At 42.2% G+C, this 26,416-nt stretch overlaps 1 protein-coding gene across 2 annotated transcripts in view; it reads right to left on the minus strand.

Annotated features, from left to right (window-relative positions):
* Nucleotides 1-26,416, minus strand: part of klf8 (Kruppel-like factor 8) — a 70,600-nt gene that overhangs the window by 41,408 nt on the left and 2,776 nt on the right. The gene's annotated exons all lie outside the window — the stretch shown is intronic.

Below are 26,416 nucleotides of genomic sequence, written 5' to 3' on the forward strand. Positions count from 1 at the left end.
CGGACTTTTTCGTGACGCATTGTATTAATATGTGTATTCCTATCAAACGTGGACACCTCCACGAGTACAGCTCATGAATGGACTGTTCACGCCGTGTCTGATTCATTTGCTGATATCTGATCTCAAGGGATTACTCCTAAAGCCAGACGTTCACTGACGCACTTAAGAGTTGTCCACTTGTGAAAGGATCGCCCAAGGCGCTTGTTAATGCCAGGAGTGAAAAGGCCTCATGATCTAATTCTATTCGGCCAATGTCTGGTCCATTAAAATCACAATAGAAGAAGCCGTGGAGTCATTGCACTCTACACCAGAGGATCTTCTCCTCTCCGGCCTTCAAACAGGCCAATCGGAACATTTTCAAAAAAAAAAACTATTTTTATCCCGTGAAGGCTGACTGAGCGTGAAGTGAACGCTCCGCTTCATCCTTGTACGAACCCACACATTCACACCCGCCCAGAACAAGCGGTCTGTTACAGCCGAGCTGCAGGGAGCTAAAGAGGAGCTGAGGAGGTTGTTCATTCATCTCCTGCGTCCTGGTTTGAGGTTCAAATTCAGAGAGAGAGAGAATTGGTTCACGGCGCCAAGCATTTACAGCAGATCACCCACTGCTCAGAATGACTGAAGGCAAGAGGGCAGGGCTCGCGGCAGGGCTCGGACAGGAAGGCCGAGGTTGCTGCAAAAAACAAAACAAACAAAAAAAAAAAAAACGTACAGCTCGCAAACATCTCCAGCTTGAGCTGACGCATCAAAGAACACAAAAATAAAAGTCACCCCGCAAACAAAGGCTTCCTGCGACCGCCTCTTCCTCGCACCTGTGGCTGCGCGTACAAGGCTCGTTTTGCATTTTAATGCGGCTCTCGCGCTCATTTAGTCATCTGAGACCGGAGACAAAAACATACGTCCATCGGCAGCTACGCTAAAATACGAGGAAATGATACCAGACACGTTGAGCCTGACTAAGACGCTTTTCTTCATTTCTGTTATCAGACACGCACGAAAAAGTGATTTTATTGCATAAATACGCCGGGCTGGGCGGCACGGCGCCTCGGCGATTAGCGACCCCTGCGACCCCAGTGTGAATAAACAGTAGAAGAAGATGAGATGAAGCGCGTTAAGGCTCATTCTCAAGCCGCCGGTGTGGTCGTAGCGTGGAAGCCGGACACACTTCATGGTAGAAAGTTGAGAGAACTGATGAGAACCGATCACGCTCCAGCAAAGGAACGCCAGGCCAATGCATCTGCTCTACCCTTTAACAGTGACACTGGTTCTGATTGGTTTTATCCAACTGAATCCGCGATGATAGTCAAATAAGAGTGCTCAGCGTGGCTAGCGATGTGAAAAAAAGGAACTGAAGGAAGGAAGTGAAGTTCAAAATAGGTGCACATTTAAATATAATCAGATTCACTAGAACAATCCAGAAGGTGGTCAAATGACGACAAGTTTCGCTCCTTCGTCAGCACATTCTTACTTCACTGCAGCCGAGGCCGGCGATAAAATAAAAGCAGTTGTGGTTCTGTTTTTGTTTTTACAGTGTATGTGAGTGAGAGAGGGTGGGACAGAGAGACTATCTGGGTCAGTGCTCTTCCTCTCTGTCACTGCTGCCTCTCTACAAACCCCCCCGGCCCTGACTGGGTGTGCGTGTGTGCATGTATATGTATGTATGTATGTGTGTGTGGGTTTTTTGGGTGGGGGGCAGGGGAATGCCCCAGTCAGCCACACTCTGTTCATGCCCCCACAGTGTCCACACACACACACACACACACTGCAAGTCTGGTTATGCCCACACCCATGAATCCTCACGATGCAATTTCTGTCAAGTGGCTCCAAAAATAAATAAAAAAATAAATAAATGAAACCCCATTAAAGGTAAAGTCTCATAAACACAGACAACATTCATCTGAGCAGAAGTAAATATGAAGATAATTTTGCTCCGGGTTTCAAACTCATCTTCATCTCATGTAAACGCACAATTAACCAGAATGAAAGTCGGAAGGCTTTTCCCTTGCTCATGCCACTGTGGGTTCAGTCCGAGTTCAGAATATCCCCCCGACGGACCATCGATACAGTTCGGATATGAAGCGGTAATTTGTCACTCAGCTGAATGCAAAAGAAGTCCGACCTCATGCTCGGTGGAAACGGGCTCGGGTTGCGCGTCGTTATAGATTTTATGGCGTCTTCAAGATAGTGCGGATGTTATCGAGAGAGAGAAAGACGAATGAAGGGACAAAGATAAGGTGCGACTTGAGTCCCAGATGAGACACAGATGGATAAATAATGGGAGCGAGAGCAGAATGAGAAGGTTTCCCCCCGGTGATGTGGCTGAGTAAAAATTTGGCTTGTTTGCTGCTCCTGAGGGCGTTGAAACCTTGGTGGCAGAATTTCAAGATGGACGTTATGTTCGATGAAAAGACACGATGCTTCCGCCCATTTGGCTTTTATCACGAACGGGATTCAAAAAGCTGAACTATTGTCCATCTGGTCTGAAATGCCGCATGAACAACTGTTGTTTATAATACGATGCAATAAGTCAACCGGAAAATGGGCCGTAATTAACACGGTATTAACCCGCTGACGAGACACACATCGCCACCTAGTGTGGAGGAAGACAACATGCTATTCGATATTCTCCATTGTATGTAAACTGAGACAGACAATTATTCACACTCACACCTATTTTGAATCATCAATGGACCGAACGATCACGTCTTTGGATGGTGGGAGGAAGTACCCAAAGAAAACCCACGCAGACACAGGGGAGGACACGCACATGATCTCCACGATGGGTGCGAATCATTAATGTTGGAAATCTAAATACGTATGGAAAACGTCCATCTGTTACAACGCTACCGTTCACTCCCAAACATGGCTCCTTCAGCCGGACCAGTCACATGTGTGGGAGCCTGTCGAAAACAGGGATCCACGATTGCCGAAACTGAAACAGCCGAGCACAACAGCACAAACACTGCGGACAAGCATGTCGTTGTGTCCTCATCCGTTTCAGACAAGAACTCAGCAAAGTCTCTCAGAGCTGCACATATGCTAATATCTGGCATGGCAGCACTGTTTTCCAGTGGATTTACAAGTTGTAGCTGTAAGTAACACGTTCTGCACTCGTAGACCCACGTGGACGATGCGGATGTCCATTATTGTTGTCCTCTAAGCGTGTCTAAGCCACCTTGAGAAGATGAATAACAGCTAATTACGACCAGTGAGTCAAGTTATTGTAGTTAAATAACAGTCAGAGCTACAATAACTGATATTATCTATAAAGATTATAGGAAATTAAACCTTTCCTAATTAGGATTACACTGTATAAATCACAACTTTTATTTCATGAATGGTGTCACTGTGTAAAAGTTAAGGCTTGAAATGGGTTGTTCATTCATAGAGAAGAGAAGAGAAGAGAAGAGAAGAGAAGAGAAGAGAAGAGAAGAGAAGAGAAGAGAAGAGAAGAGAAGAGAAGAGAAGAGAAGAGAAGAGAAGACGGCAGAGTGCACAGAGGTCAGTTTCCATTGGTTTCCAGTTGAGGATCCAAACATTGCACAACTCCTGTAACTGGAGTCCCTGGCGCACACACACACACACACACACACACACTAAAACACACACACTTGCCCCTCCTCATATGGCCTCAGCCCTGGGAAGCAACAGGACCCCCCTCTAAGGGACGGAGGCTGTGAAGGAAAATGAAGGAAAACTCAATGTCAGTGTGTGTGTGTGTGTGTGTGTGTGCTATCAGGGTCAGGGGCTTTTGGCTCGGACTTCTTTCATATAGACAAATTCACTCATGCACGAATACACACACACACACTCTCCTCTCTAACAGATCGCCCTCCCTTATCTCTCTTATTTTTCTATCTTCTCTTGACCTTCGTTACTTTCTGTTGCCGTGTGTGTGTGTGTAGGACAGGGCGGGGGCGGGGTCTTGGTTAATAAGTGACGGAGATGAGACTGGTGGTTGGGCGGAGGCCGGCTGTGGAGCTAAAAGGGCCAAGCCGACCAAAAATCTGCAACAGTTCACAAACCGTCGTGGAAATTTCCGGGGAGTCAAGAACAAGAACGGGACTTACTGCACAGATCTTTTTCTATGTTAGCATCCAAAAAACAAACAAGATCAAAAAACAGTTCCACATTTAAAAGGGTGGCAGTGAGATAATAAAGGTCATGTCTCAAATCCATTATAGTCATTTGGGTATGAACTGAGCACACGTTTTATTTTAAGACTGGCTCTACAGTCGAGCTAGCGCCTTGCTTTGAGGCAGCAGGTAGCTAATTATTTGACGCGTACTAATGTTTTAGTTTTGGCTTAAGTCCCATCCACCGACATGTGGGAGGTTTTTTTTTTTTTTTACAGTCCATGGTAGCTCAAAGATAGCTTCAGTCCGCTAATGTGCTAAAAATGACAGGTTAACGTCATTAACCAAACGGACTGACCAAATTATGACGATTGACATCGACGTCTGCACCAGGCGACAAAAAAAGGGTCAGAAATAGAGATATTTTTTGATCAGGGGTCAAGTTATGTATGTTTCATCAATTAAAAAAACAACATTCTAAAATGTTAATGCTAATTTTTTGCTAATATATACATTTTAATTCACAAGCAAATTCACAAATATGTAAATATTGTCCATATGCTATAAAAACAACCTGTACCATACTTCTCGTATACACACACATAATTTATGCTGCATTCACTGACTACTTTTTGTACTTCTGGTTAGATGCTTAACTGTATTTCGTTGCTCTGTACCTGTACATGTGTACTGACAATAAGGTTGAGTCTAATCTAATCTAAAATGCTAATATTAGCTTGTTGGCACATGCATTTGTAAGAACGCTGCATACCAAAGGCGTAAAATTAAAAGATAATTTTCTTTTTTCTGTGGTAGCCTGTGTTAGTTTTTGTAACAACTATAAAAATTCCGGTATGGTGTCATCTCTACTCTGACCCCGACCTTAACAATATATAATTACAAAAAAATTTTGCATAAAAGTGTAGCCAGAAAATAAACTTTATGTCCAAGTTCGCCAATATTAGCAATTATATTATATTCCAATTTGTTTAGCATGTTTTGAAATTCTTTTTTGTATGCATTTTGTACATTCTTTCAAATTTGATACTGTCTTTTATTGTTTTTTGAACATATTTCTTACCTAATTCTGCACAACTGTGACATGGTAATTTCCCATTATGGGACAAATAAACGTAGGCTGCAGATTGAGAGTAAAAAAGAGTAAAAGGAGGAACATTTGTCTCTCATCCTTTTTCTCTCTCACAGCTGTGACCTGATATATTTTCTACTACCTCCTCCTGTAACCCACACCACTCTTCTTCTCAACCCACTCACAACCTGATAACATCCATGCTTTTTTTTTTTTTTAACAACTTACGCCTAAGGAACACATTAGTTTGTCACACATTTAGGGAAAAGCCAAACATCTAAAATAAACAGACGTCTCACATGACGCTGCAACGATACATAATCTCATGCAGTAAACGCACAGATAGCACAGAAACTACGCGTCTACTTCTGCTTCGACATTGTGCCAGAGAAGACAAACTTATCTCAGTCCCCCAGCCACTCCCTGACAGTTCATTCCCTCCACCCCTCCTTCAGCCGAGGGAGAGGACACCTCTTAAAGGGCCACGGGCCCTCTGAGGAGGGGCCTAGTCTGGATCTGCACTGCAGAAAGTTCAAGCTGCTCTGGTGCTCACTGAGGAAATAAGATATTTATCTGTGACACCACCATGAAAAGTCTGCATCAGCTAAAATATCAGCTGTATTATTAGCAAATGCTGCTCAAGTGGAAGCAAAAATAAATAAATCCTATGACTTAAAGATGTTTTGGCAGACTGTAATTATGATTTTAAGAATATAAAATGTGTTTGACAGAAGGGTCCCCGTGCTGGTTAAAATGAATAATCCTTACAGAGTTTATCACATTGTGGAAAGCATGCATCCTATCACATTCAAATAATCAGACTCGTGTTCCAAACAGTGAACTATGTTCACCTGTACTGCTGTCGCTTTTAATTGTTAAAAGGCAAGGCTATAATTACTGATCATTTGCTATCACTTTAATTTGCCAGTTAAATGAGAAATGTCAATCACAGCCTTGCAGTTATTTACTTTCATGTCCATCCAGACTTACTAATAATGTAAAATACTATGTTTAAGACTTTAATTATTGTGCTTCTGCAGGACTTTATAATGTTAAGTGAAGTTGATCTAAAATGTCAGCTGTTCATTGTTGCATTGTTGTGTTAGACTTTTATGCAATGTCTCGTCATTATTAGCATGACATGTGCACGAATTAAAATCAAAAACAACCTTTGTTAATTTGATAGTTCAATCCAAGTGGAAGTCTAAAATCTGAAGTCCACCATCCACCAACGCGGAGGAGGTGGAGCTCATGACCTATAACTCAGCCAGCTACTAGGGGGAGCCCTACTTGCTTTGGCTTGACGTTTGAGGAGCAGTCATGGAGTATGCTTTTTTTACAGTCTATGGTAGGCATATTAGCAAAATGAGCTGAAAGAGATTTTGGGTTCCCAAATTAAACATTATTTCGTGGGGACATAGTAACCTTGACTTTACGGTTTAATCCTTGAGTCTGAATGAACATTTGTACCTAAGTTGAGGAAAATACACCAAGACATACTAGAGATATGTATATGGGAAGTAGGGGCAGACAAGCTGAAACCATAAAGTCTCCTACTATGGCTGCCGCTGGTGTGAATGCATAAAAACAACAAAAGATTTCTGACTAACAGTCCACACAAACTATGAAAATAACAGATTTTTCTTTTGCTAGAACATAAATTTTGGTTTGAACTTTCTATCGGCACTGACAGATCAAAGTCCATGTACAGGAAACAAATTGTATACTGCTGAATTTTCATTGACCAGACCAAGTGTGTTTGTCAGACCACAGAGTCCCAGCAGGAACACTGGAAGCACTTTCAAGTAAAGCACAGAGGAAGGTTTTACGGCGACTTCAGAGGGATAGTTTACAGAGTCAGATACGGTCACTGCCAAAGGGTCAGTGTGGCATCCTGACTGTAACCGTTTCAACATGAAAACCGACCAACCGAACCTTTATTTGCATGACCACAACCCCTTTGTGAGGAAAGGCAACGGAATCAAAACAGCATGATTGTTGTGAACATGCGTTGCGTTAGACCTTCCAAAATACGAGCGCCACATTTATGAGTGAGGAGAGAAGAACATAACACAAAGGCTGGAAGTTAGGAAGACAAGAAATGCTTCAAGTTAATTTTATGGACTGATGAAACAACACCATTTGAAATGATAATAAGCAGGAAATTCGTCCAGATCAACTAGATTTCCAAGATGATTGCTACCTTTCTACTCAGTCCAAATAATTAAAATAACGTCACCACCGCTAACATAAATCCCTTCCTGGCCTCAACTTGAATCTATTTAAACACTGATATTCAGAAACCCCAGGCTTAAGTTGACATCAGTCAGTTAGTCAGTCTTTTTGTCTGTATATCCCCCATGCAAACACACCCACTTATCTTAACAAGAGAACTTGGATCGAAGTGCAAAGAAAGTCAAAACAACGGCTGACGACTGCCTCTCAGGTTCTGACAACAGCTGGGGGCACAAGTCAACCGGAGGTGTTCAATGGCTGCGAGGTGAACAGGTCATTGCTGCTGCGCAATATCTGCCGTCTCTCTCAGGGATCGAAAACAAAGCCATCGACCTGTGAGCAAAGCTGAAGAGTTTGTGCTCTCATACAATGACCTATAACTAGGACCAACTAGGTGTTTTTGTCAGCTGCCATGTTTCTACAGTAGCCCAGAATGGACACACCAAACACTGGCTTTCTACATTTTGTCACTGTAGATTCCCCAACACCCTTGGAAAAAACGAGGGTGAGGGATAATTTTGTTGGCTGCAATCTCCAATCTCACCTCTAGGTGTTACTAAATCCTTCATACTAGACCTTTAAAAGTAGAGAACCAAAGAAAAAATTACCCATATCTGTAAATTGTTACGTTTTTTGTCAGCTTAAAATAGACTTACGCCGCTATATTTCTACAGAAGCCGGGAATGGACAAAATGAATACCCAAATAAAGAAAAATAATCAAATGACTAAATAATATGGATATACAAATTATAAATTTAATGAATTATAAGTTTAAACATATACATTATACATTTTTATTTAATTTTAGGTAACCTAGCGTTCATTGACCTCTCTTACATTTGTCTTTTCAATAAACTGATTAAATGGTTTCCAGATTTCCTCACGTTCACCCAGTTTGTTTCAAATTGAGGTTTCACTGGAGCCAGATGGAAGCCAATTATACAGTATATGAACAAAACCAAATCATTATTACGGAAATGAATTATTTCTCACTGTTTCTTACAGACTATGTCCTGTACGTTTGGCATAAACCTCCCTCCTTCAATGTCACCCGTTAAACAGTTTTAACAGTCCAAGAAAACTATATTCCCATCGGGGACAAGGAGCATCTCAAACAACATCATGTCTTTCATTGGAGTTGCCGAAAATAAATCCAGAGCAAGAAAAAAACTGTGCGACGACTCCCTTTGCGCCCACATTCCAGCAATATTTGTTAATTTTCCACTTTCTCTCTGTCACTTTGTATGGTCCCTTAAATACTTGTGTTCCTCATTATAACGACTACAGATGGACCCTACTCTCTGCCTGGCTGAGTTTTTTGTTTTTTTGGTCTCACAGTGTTTTTAGACAGATACCCGTTAGTTGTATAATTTCTTGAAGTCAAAAAAACAATAAAAAGTAAAAAAGAAGTATTAAAAAAAATATTCAAACTCTGACAACAACATGTTTAAAGTTGCACCAATACTGCTACACTGATTATTGCACACATATGCTTATTACATTCATCTTTATTAATGTCTTCGTTGATCTAGCTTTACTGTCTCTTATTGCATCAAATATTGCTTTGCGTATATGCTTTCTGTTTCTTTTGATTTTATGCACTGGTCCTTAAAAACAGATTTTTTTTAAAAACTGATTTGGGCAAATGCAAAGTGGAAAACACTCTCTGATTTAAACTTTTAACAATTGCAATTGAAAACAACTTCTTTCTGCTTCTTCAGACTTCCCGCTGTTTGATGGTGAACCATCGTTCAGTTGGTCAGAGCTTTTGCTCGGTAACAGCTGCTCCTACAGTCGATGAGAGTGGCGAGATCGAGACGAACTGTAAACGAGCAGCGAAACCAAAAGAAAAGAAGCTGTAAATCTTCTCAGAGCTGCAGAGTTTGGGCCAAGTATTCCTCGCGCTCTCCTCTCCGCGAGTTCCTCCCTTCGTGTCACACATGGCCACCTGACCCATTGTTAATACGAAACAATGGGTCTTTAAGTAAAGATTATTACTACGCGCTCGTTATTTGTTACAGCCTCTACTCTCAGCTTGTGATCTCCTCTTTGTTGTTTGTGTTCTCACGTCTTGCTGTTTAGGCTCAGATTATTTGGTCTCCTCTGGGGTGTGTTATTTGAATCACGTCGCCACTGATTGGCTCTTTTTATGACCAACAGATGCTGCTAACTGGCACCCAGCCAAATATAACCCATCACGGAAGAAGTGTTGATGAGACTGTTGATGAAAAGCCTGATGAAAAGTTTTAAGTTGACCATATTTTGTCCACCTTAACGTGGAGGAAACCAAAAACAGCTTCCCCGTGGGATTTTATTATTTTTTTTAAAGTGTTGATCTGAAAAGAAAAAAAAAAATTCACACCCTGTGTATATGAGGACTGCAGAGAAGAACTGGGTGTGTCTCCATCTGGCTGGCAGCGAGAGCAAGTGAGAGAGAGAAAGAGAGAGGCAGTCTAGCTGTTATCACACCACACCCGTATGACGCAAAGGCGGCCACCGGTTACAGAACGTGCAAAGTTAGAGTGCTCGCCGCAGCGTCGAGTGCGCACACACAAAAGTCAAAGCTGCGGTCGAAGCACTTCACTAAAGCTCGCTCTGAATTTACAGCACTTCCACTGCAGGCCAGAACTGACCTCAAACACAAGAGAGTGAGTGTGTGCAGGAGCACATTCGCGGGAGTTATAATAAAAACACGTCTGCTGAGAGGCTTATGGTTCGCGTCTCGGATCGCCCGCGAAGCGCCACATTACGGCGCCTCCTCTGCAGGTCCGCTGGGCCGCTAGCAGCCAAGACCTGACCCTGGAGCCAAATTAGCGTGAATTAAAAAGATGCTCTTTGGGTTTGGGTCTGAATTCTTAAAAAGGCTGTGACGGACGTTTGCTGGTTGCCGAGCCGTCCCTGGAAATCCGTTTTGGCTGTGGGTGTCCTGTCACTTTTCGGACTACTGTCGGCATCTTGAGCCAAACATGGCTCTCAGTGGATGTTCTGCTTAAGAGAGGCCTGCTCTGGTGCTCGCTCCCTAGCCTCGGGGACGCACCTTCAATAAAAGAAGTCATTGTTGGAGAAAACACAAAATGGCTACTTTTTGGCTCATTTTGCAATACCAACCATTAACCCCCTTAAACCTATGAAGGCTCTAGTGCTTCAACATATCTCCACAACCCTCTTCAGTGTAGCTATGGCAGATTTTCCCAGATTAGATTACAGAGGTAGCGCGTACACATCTTTGACCAGGAATCTAGGATCACACTGCCAAGGCTCCCAGCTAATTGTAGCTCTTCCTGTTTCCCCCTTTGGACGACAGATACAGACTACTGCCACCTATGGGCACGGAGGGTTATTTGTGGCGCATTCACGTGCAACTTTTTGGTCCAGGCACAGCTGACGTGAGTAAGCTTGGTGTGTCTCTACCTTAAAAGGAAAACTTTGAAAGAGTTCACCTCAGCGATTACAGAATATCCTCCTGGAAACCAATAAATAATTTGAATTTGGTTGATTTCTATGTCGGTTCAGATGAAATCCTATAAATATACAGAGTTGATTTACAGAATGTGTTACAGGAAGCTTCATGTTGTTTCCTGTAGTCTCACTTTCACAAATTACACACAAAAACAGGCCACCACTTCAGCCTATTTATGTAAATGTGAACCTGTTAGATAGTTGAGTGTCAATGACGGCATCAACTTTTGAAGTGTTCGTTTCAAAAAGACAAACCAGGCACTTGCATCAAGCTTGTGTGAACTTCAGCGGCATGTAAAACATTTTGAGTAACAGAGAGTTAAGGACTGAATTTCACATAAATATCATGCAAATAAACATCCAGCTTTCCTCCTTTCTCTTGTTGACATCTCAGGGTGGACGTCAAAGTGGGAACCGAAGGCTCAGCTCGTACACAAGACTAAGGTTGTGGATGATGGCCATGCTGGGACAGGGTGTAGCCCTGGAGGCCAAAAAGCTGTTTACACCAAGGCATGGAGCGATGAAATGAAGCCTCCAGGAAGGTCAAGATAGCAGGGAGGGACCGCACCTAAACTCCCTGTGACAACGCTTTCCTTGTTCTCTGCACTGAGCTCTTGAGGACATTTGATCATTTGTTTAAAAAAAAAAAATGTCTGCATATACGAAAAAAAAAAGTACAATGAGTTTGTTCTTTGAAGCATGTAGCGCCGTTATTGCGTCAGTGGAATTCAGGCAACAGAATTGTGTGAAAGCATTCACTTTTCTCACTGAATAACAAACGTCAGGAGTGAGTGACAGACTGAAACGTGCCACCCAGAGTTTCCCCTCTCGTGGGGAATCTTTTGTTTACAGTAACACTGCAGGAGAGGATTCCCAGAGTCTGCATCAAGTCTGCCGGAGCAAAAATATTACCACTGGCAGTGACACCGGTTCAAAATCTGAAACGTCAACCCCTCAAATTCAAAAAATAAAAAATAAGGCATTTGTTTTTGTGTTTGTCCAATCAGACTGCGGTCATGTGATGATGATCAGCTGACGTTAATGACCTTTAACCCCACTTGCATTTCCAGTTCTTGCCAACTACAGCATAGACTGTATATAAATATGCACGACACGTCACCCAATTCCTTGCATTGGCCAAACTGAGACTATTTTCCCGGGCACACGGGCAGTTCCAGTTAAAAGGAAATGTTGGATTATAGACTATATCTATTATTATAATTTGTTTTTACAACTGTCACGGTCCCACAGGAAAATGGTCGCCATTATATCACATTCTGTTTCTATGGCATCAAACTGAAATAAAACAAAAAATGGCACCTGAATATGCTTTATATTAACTACCTGCAATGACAGAAACCATCCTTGAAAGAAAAAATATTTGAGGTGTATTTTAGTGTTTTAATGTGGCCCAGCTCCCATCCGCTAACATGTAAGGGGCGGAGCTTATGACCTATACAGCAGCCAGTCACAAGGGGGAGCTCTACTTGTGCTGCTTTCACTTTAGAGGAGCTGTGTCCATCTTTATACAGGCTATGCACTACACAAGGGTAGAAGACACATGGTGATATGAGATCAGTGTTGTTTTCTGGAAAAATCCTGCGTGATTGTGCGTGTACAAGCACGTGTGTGTGTGTGTGTGTGTGTGTGTTGATCTTTCAAACCGAACAAACCTGATTATCTGATCGTCGCCCTCTCCTCCCGTCTACATCAATGTTTTCTTTGCTTGTCTCTCCCATTTCAATAACCTCTATCTTTCAACACACATGCACACAATTTCAGACACACCCTCCCCACCTCAACCACGCCCCAACACCCCCCCGCCCTCCCTTCAACTCCTTCCTCCTTACTCTTCTTCCTCCTCCTTCACTCTCTCTCACTCTCCCTATCCCCTCACCCCGTCCTTCCCCTCCCACATCCCCCCTTTTCTTCTCATTGTGGCCGCCTTGGCAGCGCGGCAGCAGTTGCCATAGAGATGAGATTCTTTTTCCCCCGTTAATGACTGTGCCGTGGTTGGTAGGGGGTCACTCCACCACCACCTCAGCCGCCGCCACCACCACCGCATCAAGGCCTAATCTGAGGTGACACGGCCAATATCCTCGCACACATACGTGCACACACACACACACACATATACGCACAACCGTGTCAACACAGGCATGCAGCAAACATTCGCAAGAGCCCACTGAGAGGAATGCGCATGTGGGAGTGCGTGCACATACACTACGCAGGCCTCACCCCTCGCAACCACCACCGCCGCCGCCACCACCCTCCCACTGAACCACGCACGCTCTTTCACATAATCTATGGTCACATGTTCTCAGTGGAGGCACACATTCAGCTATGCTCAACCCTCCAACAATGAGCACTCACTAAACTTTCTCTCCCGTGATACATCCAGCTCTAAAGCCTCTCCTTCTCCGCTACTTGGTCTAAATTTGAGTTTTGACTTCACACGTAAACGTCAAGTTCGGTTTCCTAAATCCCAGATTTATAGTTTTCAGCAGGAGGGACTTGGCGGTTCGAAACCGATCCCCATCGATTTTTGTCTACATATAACAAATCTCACAAGACCGAGATTAGCCCACGTCAGAGGGAGATCTAAACCACGACAGAGCCGGAAAGCTGATTGGATTTAAAACATATGACGACAAAAGAGATATGAAACTAGGAGTAAAATAATGTGGAATTACCACAAAACTCCGGACCTGGTGACGACATTAGCTTGTGACACTGAATCAGAATCCGACTGATTCATCGCATCAGTAATGACGACCCGGAACAAGCCTCCACCAGTGACGCTATATAAATACAATTCAATTTAATTAATTACAACTTGTCAAGGGTGTGGTCTGAAAATTGTGTATCAGCGTGCACCTGAACATTACTCATTTCTTTTATTATTATTTGACGAATGATTGTTTCAGACAGTGTCCCAGAATGGCACCTTTTCATGCTCAAGCGTCAACGCCCTTTAGTGGCGCTGGTTACTGTGACAGTCGGAAAGCCACTGTCTCTACCCTACACTATGGCCTAATGTGCACCTCCCTAGAAAAGTAACCGCACGCAACAACTCCTACACGCCCTGTTGCTCGAGATCCATCCAGCTAAGCGAACACTAGCTACAAATCGACGGTTCATTTTTTTCGTTTTTAACCAGCTTTGTTGTACTTGATCATAATAATTCCTAAATCGTAACAAAGTCCCTCCAGTAGACCTGATAATCATATTATCATTTAATCCAACTATTGATCTTTCCCCTTATCCAAGTTGTGTTTTGTAACAATCCGATCAAAAGAAGTTGCAACTTCAACCACAACCCTAATGAAGTGGTTTGAAAAAGTTCCGGATTTCTTATTTTAGTGCAAGTTTGTCACACCCACAGGTTTCAGATCATCAGATCAGATTTAGATTTAAATATAAGGCAAAGTTAACACAAGTAGCTTGTATTATTAAGGAAAAAAAAAAAAAATCCAAACCCGAGTTCAATTTCTCTAGCCACACCCTCAACAGACATCATGCCGAGATCCAAAGAGGTTCAGGAACAAATAAGAAAGAACATAACTGCGACTCCAGCGAACCATGAATGGCGAAAACATGGAGCAGTGGTGAAGACCCCACAACGACATCCAAAGACGTGCAGGCCTCGCTTGCCTCAGTTAAGATCAGTGTTCATGACTCCACCATCACAAAGAGACTGCATGGAAGAGTTCAAGACCAAATCCAATGCTGAGCAAAAAGAACACAAAGACCACCTCTGAATGGCTGGAGAAAAACAAAACGAAGACTTTGGTGTGGACTAGTCGAAGTCCTGACCTGAATCCTATTGAGATGCTCAACCCTTTAAGACCTAAACATCCGCCTGCGCATAGGAAAAAAGCTTGCGGTTTTTGAATTACCGTAACTCGCGGGTGGACAAAATTCCAAAGTGTTGTTGAACACTGGGAAGTTGCGCTTTCTGGGAAAAAAAGCTGCCGTTATGGTAACCGCTGCTGTTGGCTGCAGGTTGGGGAGCGACGCAAGACCGGGGAGACTCAGGCAGAGAGAGTTGTTAAGGATTAAAGGGTTAAAAAGGCGGTTTATGCTCAAAAACCCTCAACAATTCTGCAAAGATGAGTGGGTCAAAATCCCTCCACAGCGCTGTAAAGTTACTGAAAACAAAGGTGGCCCAACCAGGTCTTAGGTTTAGGGGGCAATTACTTTTTCACACAGGGTCAAGTAGGTTTGGATTTTGTTTTCCCTTAATAAGAATTATTTAAGTGTGACAAACATGTGACAAAAATAAGAAATCAGGAAGGAACACTTTTTCACACCGCTGTATATCTGCACATTTTCGAAATTCCCTTCCATATTTTTCCCGAGTTGTTAGTTCACGGGTAATTATAAATGAATGCAAAGGTGCCATGTATGCCGCTCATAATTTTATTCACAGGTTTTGCGTAGGAAAGGTTACGTACACAATCGTGCCTAAACACAATCCCAGTTCCACTGAACGATGCCAAGCTACACTTCCGCTGATATAATCATCGGGCTCAAGCTGTGTGCGTGCGTGTTTCTGCACACAATTAGTTCTCTGGAAGTATAACATGCTGGCATGCTTTCAATCTACCAAAGTGACATGCACACTCCAAACACATTCCTGCTCGGAATGATTATCAACGCCTGCAGTACAAGCAGTGGGTGAGAAGTTTCTTTTTCTTTTTGCAGTTCAAAAGGCAGACATGGCTATGGCTAACAAGCTTCCAACTAAGGCTGCAAATTAAATACACACATATATATTTAGACAACAGAAAATTGCTCAGTGAAACAGCCCAGAATATTTCAGGCCGTCGTCATGTTTGAGATGGTACCCCATAAAATCGAGTTAGTTGAGATTAAGAGTAAAGTGTTGGTGTAACAGGGATTAAATCTGTTTTATATCATGGAGAATGAATGGAAAGCAAGTAAAGAAGTGTTTTATTTGAGACAGAGTAGAAACGAGATAAAAGCAGAAACTGAAATGCCATAAAACATGGATTAAAAGAAAAACTGAAAGGCACAGAGTCCCAACAAAGCTGGGCATTCTGAAGCAGCGACTCACATGACAAACCCGAAATTTGTGACCTTCAGATAAACTCTCTTCTTACAGAGTTCGTATTGTTTACTCCTGAACACTCTGGGCGTCAGCTTCCCCAACGGCTTCCATTAACAAAATGCTAAATGCATTAGCCTGACAGCTAGTAAGTAAGTAAGCTAATAACACTTTCATACACACATACATACATACATACATATGACATACATATTTTACACATGCTTGCCACATACAATACATTAAATACTCATAGTAAACAATAATAATAGTAAGTCAATTCTGCTTAATTTTTATAGTTCTCAATCGCTGCCTTATACGTCAATATACATTTTCTCTTTTTCTTATTTGTGCCATTTATTGATTTAATGTCTGTAGGATTTACAATAAATGTAAATAAAACTGAAACCATCGCGCTCACATAGACACCGAAAACACAATAAATGCATTTTAGAGGGCACCAGTCTGTAACCAAGCTAGCTAGCATGTAAGGGTATGCCTTGCCCCTATAAGGAAAATGCTAACTTATGCTCACAGTGGCGATATAGCCATGCTAATATGCGAATGTTGGCAGAGGGTAATTTGTTCATTTATATCTTCTGTTGTACCAAAACACCCAAAGCAGTGACGCCAAAATTGAGGTACCTGAATTTAGCTTACCCTACATGCTAATTACTATTTGCTAATTACCGCAAAGAAGGGACTGCTATTAGCTTTGTTGGTATTATGCTTTCACAAGTAAGCTCCATATGAATGGTGCCCTCTTGTGGTATTCACAACCTTTTCTTTGTGACATTATAATATCTGTTGATATTCCCAACAGCCAGTTCTTTTCATTAGTTGCATTCCCTACGTTAAGTTAGCAAGTCGTTGGTTTGCTAAACAGCTACAGTTGGTTTTACCACTTCCACGCAAAAAATGTGAATTGAGCTTGTCTTTAGCCTACATGCTAACATTTGCTAATAAAAGCTGCGCACTAATGCTATCAGCTTTGCTGGTATTTGCGCTGCCTTGACTTGACTGAAAATGGTGTTACAGTTGGAGAGTTTTCTTCATAAAATTTGCAAAATTTGCTTTATTTTTCTCATTAGTTGTATTTATTTTACATGGTTTTTATCTTGCTATACTGTTAGCCATGGCAGCTTATTATAGGTGATATTACCACTTGACTGCCATTATTATAAGTCATTATTACATGATTCTACAAACCTTTCTCAAAAATAATTCATTCAAAAATACCCATCTGCACTACTATAGAGAAGTAAAAGACTTCCTGTGACAGTAACATGATGTGATGGACCTTCAGGCTAAAGATAAAGTCACACCAAACCAATGTTAAAGAATTAATGGCAACAACATTTCACTTCAGATTGTCTGTGTCTGGGTGTAAAGTTTGCGCTGCACTGACATCACTGTAAACTAGCGAAAGAACAAACACATATTCATTTAATAAGACCTCTAATCAGTCAGTTGGACAAGAAATCTGTTCAGGCAATTAGACAGCAAGTCTGGCAGCAAACTCCATCTAATCTTTAACTCGATGAAGAGCCAGTCAGCCAGTTAACAGCAACACGCTAATGCTGAGATGAAGCAACGACCCAAGGCCATCAGAAGAGGAGGAAGGAGAACAAAAACATGAGGAACGATTTTCCAAAACCCACACGGAGGCTTTAAAGTTCTGCACAGTTGGTTGAATCACACAAGAGAGTAAGAGCCGATTGACTTGCATCATCAAATGTTTTTGAAGATGCCTAAATATCATTTGTACTTTATATAAATTTCCGTTCATTATTCAACTTCATATCACCCGTTATTTTGCGCCTACACCTATGTTTAGCTGTATACTCAATATACTCCACATTTCTCACCTTTCTTAACTTCTTAACTTCTAAAACCCAAATCAATCCATTATTTTCACAATAAAAGCTTTGAATCAAAGACAGACTTTACAGAAAAGTTGAATTTAAGTTGGTTCCATATCCGGTATTTTTTTTTCTTTTTTTTTGTGCGTGTGCTTGTTGAGAAAATGGCCCAAACTCTAATGATCTTTCAAAACATTGTTTTGTAATTTCTGTGCTCACGTTAGGGTATGGTATTTAATCCCATATTGTGGCCCACGAATCTCAAAAACATAAACTTACATTTTTTACTTGCAACTTCATACCACTAATTATTTTAACTTCTTCCAAACATTAAGGAAGTTCCTGAATGAACAGAAGGACCACTGGAAACCTAACATGTTGCCAGAATCACAAGACATGCAAGGATGACAGATTAGCACATTAAGGCAGACGGAGTTAAACTGTCACTTCAATGTATAGTCAACACAGATGGCTACTGGGCCGGACAAGCTGTTCCAAGTAAACTCCGCTTGTTAGGATGAGTTTGTGTGTGTGCGTGTAAACAAGCGTTTTCTATTTCTTTCCCTGCAACTCCACCACCACTTTTTTTTTTTTTTAATTCTTCTTCTCTGTCTCCACGAAACAGCTGCAAATTCTATGTCTGTGAACATCTTTTGCCCAGCTGTTGTTGTTTTTTTTTTTTTTTTCTGGCCGTAAACACCGCATGACATCCAATTTACCATGTTTCTCACAACCCGAAACAAAGCATTTGGCTTTGGCTGTTAAGTGTGCCTAAGCTGCCTGTTAACTGACGGCCACGCATCTCCAGGCCTTCAGCATCACTACGATTTTGAGGGTTACATAAGAATGTTGTCGGGTTTAATGATTGTTCCAGCATCTCATTTGTAGCCTTTTTTATTTAGATCATTTCAAAAAATATATATTGGTTTTCACTATTATTCTGAAACATAATGCCATTTCAAGAGGCACGATATTTTCCTCACTATTTGTCGTAATTTTATTTGAACACAAAATCAAAAAATAGGAAAAACTATTGACTAATGATGAATCAACGACTGAGATGATCCTCAGCTGCCAACTTAGTGCTCGCTGACAGAGTGGCGACGCCATATTCCAAAGTCAGTGAGAAACATGACCAGAAAAACAACAGATAAATCAGTCCTGATAAATGAATGGAACAGAAAAAGCTTTTATTTTTGTTATTGATAATGTGATGCAAAAACGCCGCATTTACATTCCTATCTGATTGGCTAGGTATTCAGTCAGTGAGAGCGGGGTTTTCGTTTTGGCAAGGCTTCTATTCATTTCATTGTCACCTCCAGATGGTGTAAATGTGTAGACTGTAGTAGTGAAAAATACGGAGGAGGAGGAGGCCTGTAATAGACGAGCTGCAGTCTGCTTCTTATCCGTGTGCTGCGGCAGTCTGCGCATCTTGTAACAGAGTCAAATAGTCCATCACGACTTGAACCTGATCCCAGTTCTGCCACGACTGGCTACGCTGAATCAGTGGAGCAACGCTTCTTCTGCTTCTGAGCATTTATTGTAACTTTAAAACGAGGCGAACGCTTTCAGGAGAGGCGGTAGCTTTGGTGCATCCATGATCCTCCTTTGCCTCCTCTGGGGTACCACAGACACACTAGTCACAGAATGAGGCAGCATTTTTAAGGTGAATCGTCTTTTCGGTGCAGATGAAAATAGGCTTCCTCGCAGCAGAACCAAATCAAGGTCAGGTCACAATAAACGCTCTGAAGCGTGGCCCACGAGATGCGTGCCTCTTCTCATATTTGTAGTAGACAAACCTAAAATATTTAAGTACTGAACTTACCCAGAAAATAGTGTCCAGGTTTGAATTTTGCTATCACGACTACAGAATCAGCCTGCTCTGACGTTCTCTGCTCTGCCTTCACCATATAAACAGCGCTGTGTCTCTATAAATAGCCCTAAAGCCCCGGGGCAGGCCAGCCTGAACAAGGCCGCCCAGCAAACAGAAAAAAAAAGAGACACCGTGACACCACCACTAACAACTTCACTTCCCCCTCTGCTGCTGGGCTGAAACCAGGGCAGGAAAAGCCTCCTCGACGCAGGCTACGGTGCAGCAAATCAGCAGCAACCTCTACCTGAATGATACCGGGGTCACACATCAGCATCAAGAGCGCCACAGCAATCTCTCATTCACTTCATTTTATGTGTTTTAAAAATGTAAAAACGATCCGAGTTCTGCTTATAAGCGCTTTTGCAAGACCTTATGGCACTGAGCATCTTAAACATCCTCCTCCTATGACATTACATCATACCATAACCCCACCCTAGATGGAATAAATCAACGGAGATGTCACTGATGGAATTTTTTTATGAGATCAGGTCACGGGGCCTTTTCGAACACTGACTTCTATTGCTGTCCCCCCAATTCCTTTTTTCCCAAGACTGGGATGAATGGGGTACAAATAGCCTATAAACTACATTCCACTGCGTACCTGTAAAACAGCTCTGACAGCATGCTAGGCTTACACTCATAGAGTCCCGGGTTACAATTAGTAACCAATGTACCGTAACCAAGAGATTGGTGCTGTACCTCCATGTTGGTTTGACAACCGCCAATAAACCTAAATGAAGAGGTTAGGCAGGTTAGCTGGCTGATAAAATGGATCTAAAATGAGCCCTAATCTAGTCCTGCCTTGAAGTCACTAGTCTCTGGGAATTTGTGTCAGAACGCCCAGTGTTGTACCTTATGTCATTTGGAGTTAAGTGCTCTTTCAGTAAAGATTTTGTGAGCCCTGGGCATGTTCTTTCAATGAGATTACATGCATACCATAACCCCACCTTAGATGGAATGAACTGAGATGTTATTTATTAAGTTTTCATGATATCACATGAGAGGCTGAACGTTGACTTCTATTGCTGTCCCATGAATCCCTGTCTTGTTATTGAACTTTTTTTTTTTTTTTTTAAGTTGAAGCATTTGGCAAATGGGTGGTTTTTCAAGAAGTTGAATGGGGTTTAAATAGCCTATAAACTGACACCACACCAGATGAAACCTTACAACAACATACGACACTTAAACTCACAGAATCCCGGGTTACAATCTGTAACCAACAGATAATGCCCTTCCAAGCTTGTTTGCCAACAGCCAATAAACCTAAATGAAGAGGTTGGGCAGGTTAGTTGACTGTTAGAAGTGTTGCTGTAGCAGCCAGACTTTGAGTAGTTTCACTTTGGCCTCGTCCTGCCAGGAAGTCATCGAGCAGAAGCACAGTATCAGAGAATTTATGTGCCAAACGTCTGATGCTGTACCTTCTGTCGTTTGGAGAGAACAACAAAAAGGGAAAAGATGTAAATCTGTAAAGGACATCCCCACTCCAGCCATTAATTTTGCCATTTTTCAGTAATTCACAAGACACTTCTAAGAAAATATGAAAAAGAAAAACATTTCTGTCAGCTCTGCTTAGCTCAGTAGTGTTACGCACCATGATAAACAGCACAGGTCTGACATTTACCTCCCTTCTGCTCTCCACACTACGGCGCCATTAATTCTCGGTGATTCAGTGACTGAATGAACGGACCAGCGGTGACCCTAGTGATGACTCTTATGCCCCCACTCCAGTCTTCACCTCTCATTTATCTCTTCTGTCGCACACAAGCAGCTCAGGCAGTAAGCTGGCCAGCTACCCAGTCATTCATCCAGCTCAAGCGCATTGTGGTTTTAAACAAGCTTCTGTGAGAAAACTTGTCAGCGTCTGAGCGTTAGGATGAAGAGACGAAAGTGACAAATGCTGGTGGCTTTTAATAAAGGTGATCGAGGATGTGAGGCTTATTGTGGCACGGCAGGCACTGTAAATTACTCTGAATGAGAGCATGACATAAAAATGGAAAATGGAGGAGTGCAGCGAGCCAGTTAGCTCGAATGCCTCGTCGCCACCTGGAAAACACTTACAGGATGCTTATTACAGCGCCCTCAGCTCCGCCAGTGGAGCATGAGGCTCCTAATCTCCGGGTCACAGGTGCCTTTAAATTAAAACACACCCCTGGATACTTCAACATCATTACAATGACTTGATTAACGACATCCAGCACATGCCAGCAAATCCTTCTTTTGTGGTCAGGTGTTCCATTTTTTGAATATTTTGGTTTTAACTCTCGGCACGCTACCATGCCACACCGTGGTCACATTCACAGCTGCCAAAAAATGTTCTCTGTTTATGCCTGATGGTGCAGTAATGGCTGACTGAATCACAGCACTGGATATTTGTAATGTTTATACACATTTTTAGTTCTAACACAATTCTACGTCACACACCGTCGCCAAATCATTTCCAGAATAAACACACCTGTTCATATTAAGTGGAATGTAACATGAATGAATGGGGAACGCTATTCCTTTGCGCTGAAGATACAGGCACAGCAGGAGAAAACCTGTTTTGCAGATTGTTTTGCATCATTTTCTGGCATCAAACATCTAAACACCGCACTCTCTGTATAATCGGGCTGTCAAAAGAATACTGCAAAGCTCGAAGCACGATGACGAATGCAGCAAAACAATGCTTCAGAAAAGAGACGAAGAAACGATGATGCTATGCTATACCCGAGGCTAACGCTAAGCTGAGAGCTAAGTTTAAATGCAATTCCTCAAACGCCCACCAGGAGTGGTGAGCTTTTAGAAAACAAATCGGTTTAAATGATATCAAGTCTTAATGTCATGCCTTATTTGGGACTTGGCCGCCTTCATCCATCTTTACGTACAGTCAAGAATCACCAAAGTAGCTGCTAATGTAAAGAAAACCTTCTTGCAGCTTTCTGACAACTTAGTAAATCAGTCTGACCAGAGAACTTGTTAAAGTGTGAAGTCTGAGTGTTACCGTGACAAGCAACTGGCAGCAACTGCATGAATCAGGTCCCTTCAGACTATCGATGCCATCCTGACAACTCAGAAAGGTGTGAGTCTGAATGTGCGCATTCATGCACGGCGTTGCACTTCAAATGTTCGTATTTTTTTTTCCAGCAGCGCGGCGCTGTCATCTGATCAGTTACAAATTTATTCTGCAGCACGTCAGCCTCAAAACACAACGGTAGTAATAAAGAACTATCTTCTGACACAGATCATGCAGCCTCAACGAAGCCCTGATCCCAAAGTTACGGGGGAGACATAAGAAGCGAGAGAGAAATCCACAGAAGAAGTGGAGGTGTCGAGTTCTCCCGAGATACCTGGAGCAACCTAGTTCTGTTTTAAAGGCAAAAAGTTGTCACATTAAATATCAATTTGATTTACAAGTTCTAAAAATGAAAGCACCTTCTTTCAATGTCTGCAACTTTTACATAGAACTGTGTGTGTGTGTGTGTGTGTGTTATGACGCAACATCTCGGCAGTCTGATCAAACTTTGTTCAATGTAGTTAATCATTGCATACTGTGTGGCATCAGCTCCCTCTCTCTGTCTCTCTGACCACGCCCGTTCACAGGCAGACTTTGTATTCAAGCAGCCCTTTTCTGCTGATGCCCCGTCCAGGTGCGTGAGACCGACCCTTAACCCAAATCGACAGCCCAGCTGATCCATCGCACAGCTATTTAAAACCAATGCAGCATGTGAGGTTCGGCCCCTGCTTATGCAAGGCCAGTTAACTACAGTACCAGTGACTGACAGCTTTAAGTATCGAGGGAGGAAATCGATTTCTTTTCCCGTGCGGCGAAGATGATTAACTGGGTCGGATGTAAAAGTAAAAAAAAAAAAAAAAAAAAAAGAAAGTAAGGAGCAACGGACAAATTACACAATTAAACTGCTGTTACTGTGTGGTCCGTCATATTCATCCCACCTGTTCAGTTTTATATGAAACATAACTATAACTAACGCGCAAGCCAGAGCTGAACACGACACAATCTAAACTAATAACCCGCAATACTGTAAATAAATGTCCGCTTTTCTGCTATTCAGTGATGGATTCAACTTTAAAGTGCTTTTAACTGTTCTCATTGTAGTTCATAAAAAAAGCTTTTACAGTCACTGTTGTTGTTACAAATCAAAGACAAATTCTCTGCCACACAGAAGTGATGGATTACCCAATAAACGCAACTCCACCTGTTGGGTTTATAAGTCTAAGTGGCTTCTTTATTAGGAGCATGTGTGGGTGGTGCCCACCTGAAATTCACATGACAAGGATCTGACCCAGTCCTTTGTCTTCTTGAGCTTGCTTTATTCTTAATATATATACAGTGGGGGAAATAAGTATTTGATCCCCTGCTGAATTTGTAAGTTTGCCCACTTCCATAGAAATGATCAGACTCTGGTTTTTATGGTTGTTTACTGGTTATGGGTATAGACAGAATATCAGTCGAAAATGCATAAAAAACACACAATCTAAAAGTTATAAATTGTTATGTATTTATATAAGGGAAATAAGTATTTGATCCCCAAGCACAACACAAGTCAGTACTTTGTAGAGAAACCTTTGTTGGCAAGCACAGCGATGAGACGTTTCTTGTAGTTGGTCACCAGGTTGCACACAGCGCAGGGTTTTGCCATCATCTTACAGACAGTCTCTAAATCCTTCAAGTTTCTTGGCTGCCTCTTGAAACTCGAGCTTCAGCTCCCTCCACAGTTTTCCGACCGGTTAAGGTCTGGAGACTGACTAGGCCACTCCATGACCTTAATATGCTTCTCTTGAGCCACTCCTTGTTGTCCTGGCAGTATGTTTGGTCATTGTCATGTGGAAAACCCACCCATGAGGCATCTTCATGTTCTTGCTGAGGAAAAAGGTTTTGTCCAAGATGTTACAGTACAGGCTGCATTCATTGCCCCAAATGCGTAATGCCTGATTTTGGCCCCAAAACTGATTTCCGACCTCATGCTTGTGGAAGGAACATTGCCCAAAACATGAGTTTCTCATCCTCCTGCTAACCGTGGTGGTTAATGCGCAAAGTTTTCCCACAGCTCATACATACTCAATTTGGTTTCGTCAGACCACAGCACTTTCTCCCAAGCCTTCTCTGAGTCATTTAGATGTTCACTGGCAAACTTAAGGGGGCCTGTACATGTGCCTTCTTGAGCAGGGGACCTTGCGGGCACTGCAAGAGTTCCACCATAACGGCGCAGTGTGTTGCCAACTGTTTTCTTGGTGACGGAGGTCCCAACTGCTTCCAGATCATTAACAAGCTCCTGCCGTGTTGTTTTAGGCTGCTCCCTCACCTTTCTCATCATCATCCTCACTCCATGAGGCGAGATTTTGCGGGAGCTCCAGACCGAGGACAGTTGATGGTCCTTTTATGGGTCTTCCACTTGCGAATAATGGCACCAATAGTTGTCACCTTCTCACCAAGCCTTTTGCTGATGGTTTTGTAACCTATACCAGCCTTGTGCAGGTCTACAATCTTGTCCCTGACATCTTTGACAGCTCTTTGGTCTTGCCCATGGTGCTGTAGAAGTTGAATGTAAGAAACTGATTCTTAGAGCAGGTGTGCTTTATATACATGACGAGTTAAGATCAGGAGTATTGGTAATTAGTTGACTGAGCACAGCTGTGTGCCACATGCGCACCAGCCAATCTGTAGGAGCCTGAACTCTAAGTGAATTGTTGGGGATCAAATACTTATTTCCCTTAATAAAATACATAACAATTTATAACTTTTAGATTGTGTGTTTTTTATGCATTTTCGATTGATATTCTGTCTATACCCATAACCAGTAAACAACCATAAAAACCAGAGTCTGATCATTTCTATGGAAGTGGGCAAACTTACAAATTCAGCAGGGGATCAAATACTTATTTCCCCCACTGTATATATATATGTGTTTATATATATACACCATGACCTGGATTATTATTCTAACGCTGCCCTATGAAGACCAGTCTAAAGCAGGGGGGCAAGTCATTTTACATACAAACCTACTATCCTTTTACGAAATATTTTATGAAAAACCTGAAATTTCTTAGGAAAGAAAAGTTAATTTTTTTGGCTGGTTTTCGGTACGTTCAACACCCTCGGTCTAAACCTTATTTTCCAGTTTCCAGAATGAAACCTCTACATGCAGCATCAGTTTAAAAACAACAACAATTACTTTACAATTCTTTATGACCGTACATCTCAATCCGGTCTGACCCCGGCCGCAAATTCCTGAACTTGGCAATCTGTGACTCGGATGTTGTTCATATGCCGTGTTACTGAGGTAAGTCATAAGTGTCCCTCTCTGTTTATTGGATTCTTTGGAAACCAATTATGATTGTACAGGAAGAGGCCGTGACAAACACCCCGCTCAGTTTATCGCAGGACGAGAGCTTCCCGCTGTGGTCCCAACTGTTCAAATGACGGGGTTATGGGGCAGTCTTCAGTCACAAGGCTGCAAAAAAAAAGATCTATTGGCTTCCACATACAGTTAAAATGCCTTCATTGAGCAAAGTGCTCACATGTTTACCCTGGAGTCCAAAGTACTTTGACCATTCATACAGATGCTGGAGTAGGGTGCAACTATTTTGCTAGCTTTGCTAATCCACATTTAACCTGAGGCGGCGCCGCTCTATTAAAGATCTATAGATTTAAAAAGGAAAAAAACAACAACAACTTTTAAGTGAGGAGGAAACGTCGTGGTGACTAGGTTGCTCACTATTAAGTTCACAATCAGCAATTCAAGCCCTGTCAA

The sequence above is a fragment of the Mugil cephalus genome, chromosome 15 (assembly GCF_022458985.1).
Source record: "Mugil cephalus isolate CIBA_MC_2020 chromosome 15, CIBA_Mcephalus_1.1, whole genome shotgun sequence".
Taxonomy (NCBI): domain Eukaryota; kingdom Metazoa; phylum Chordata; class Actinopteri; order Mugiliformes; family Mugilidae; genus Mugil; species Mugil cephalus.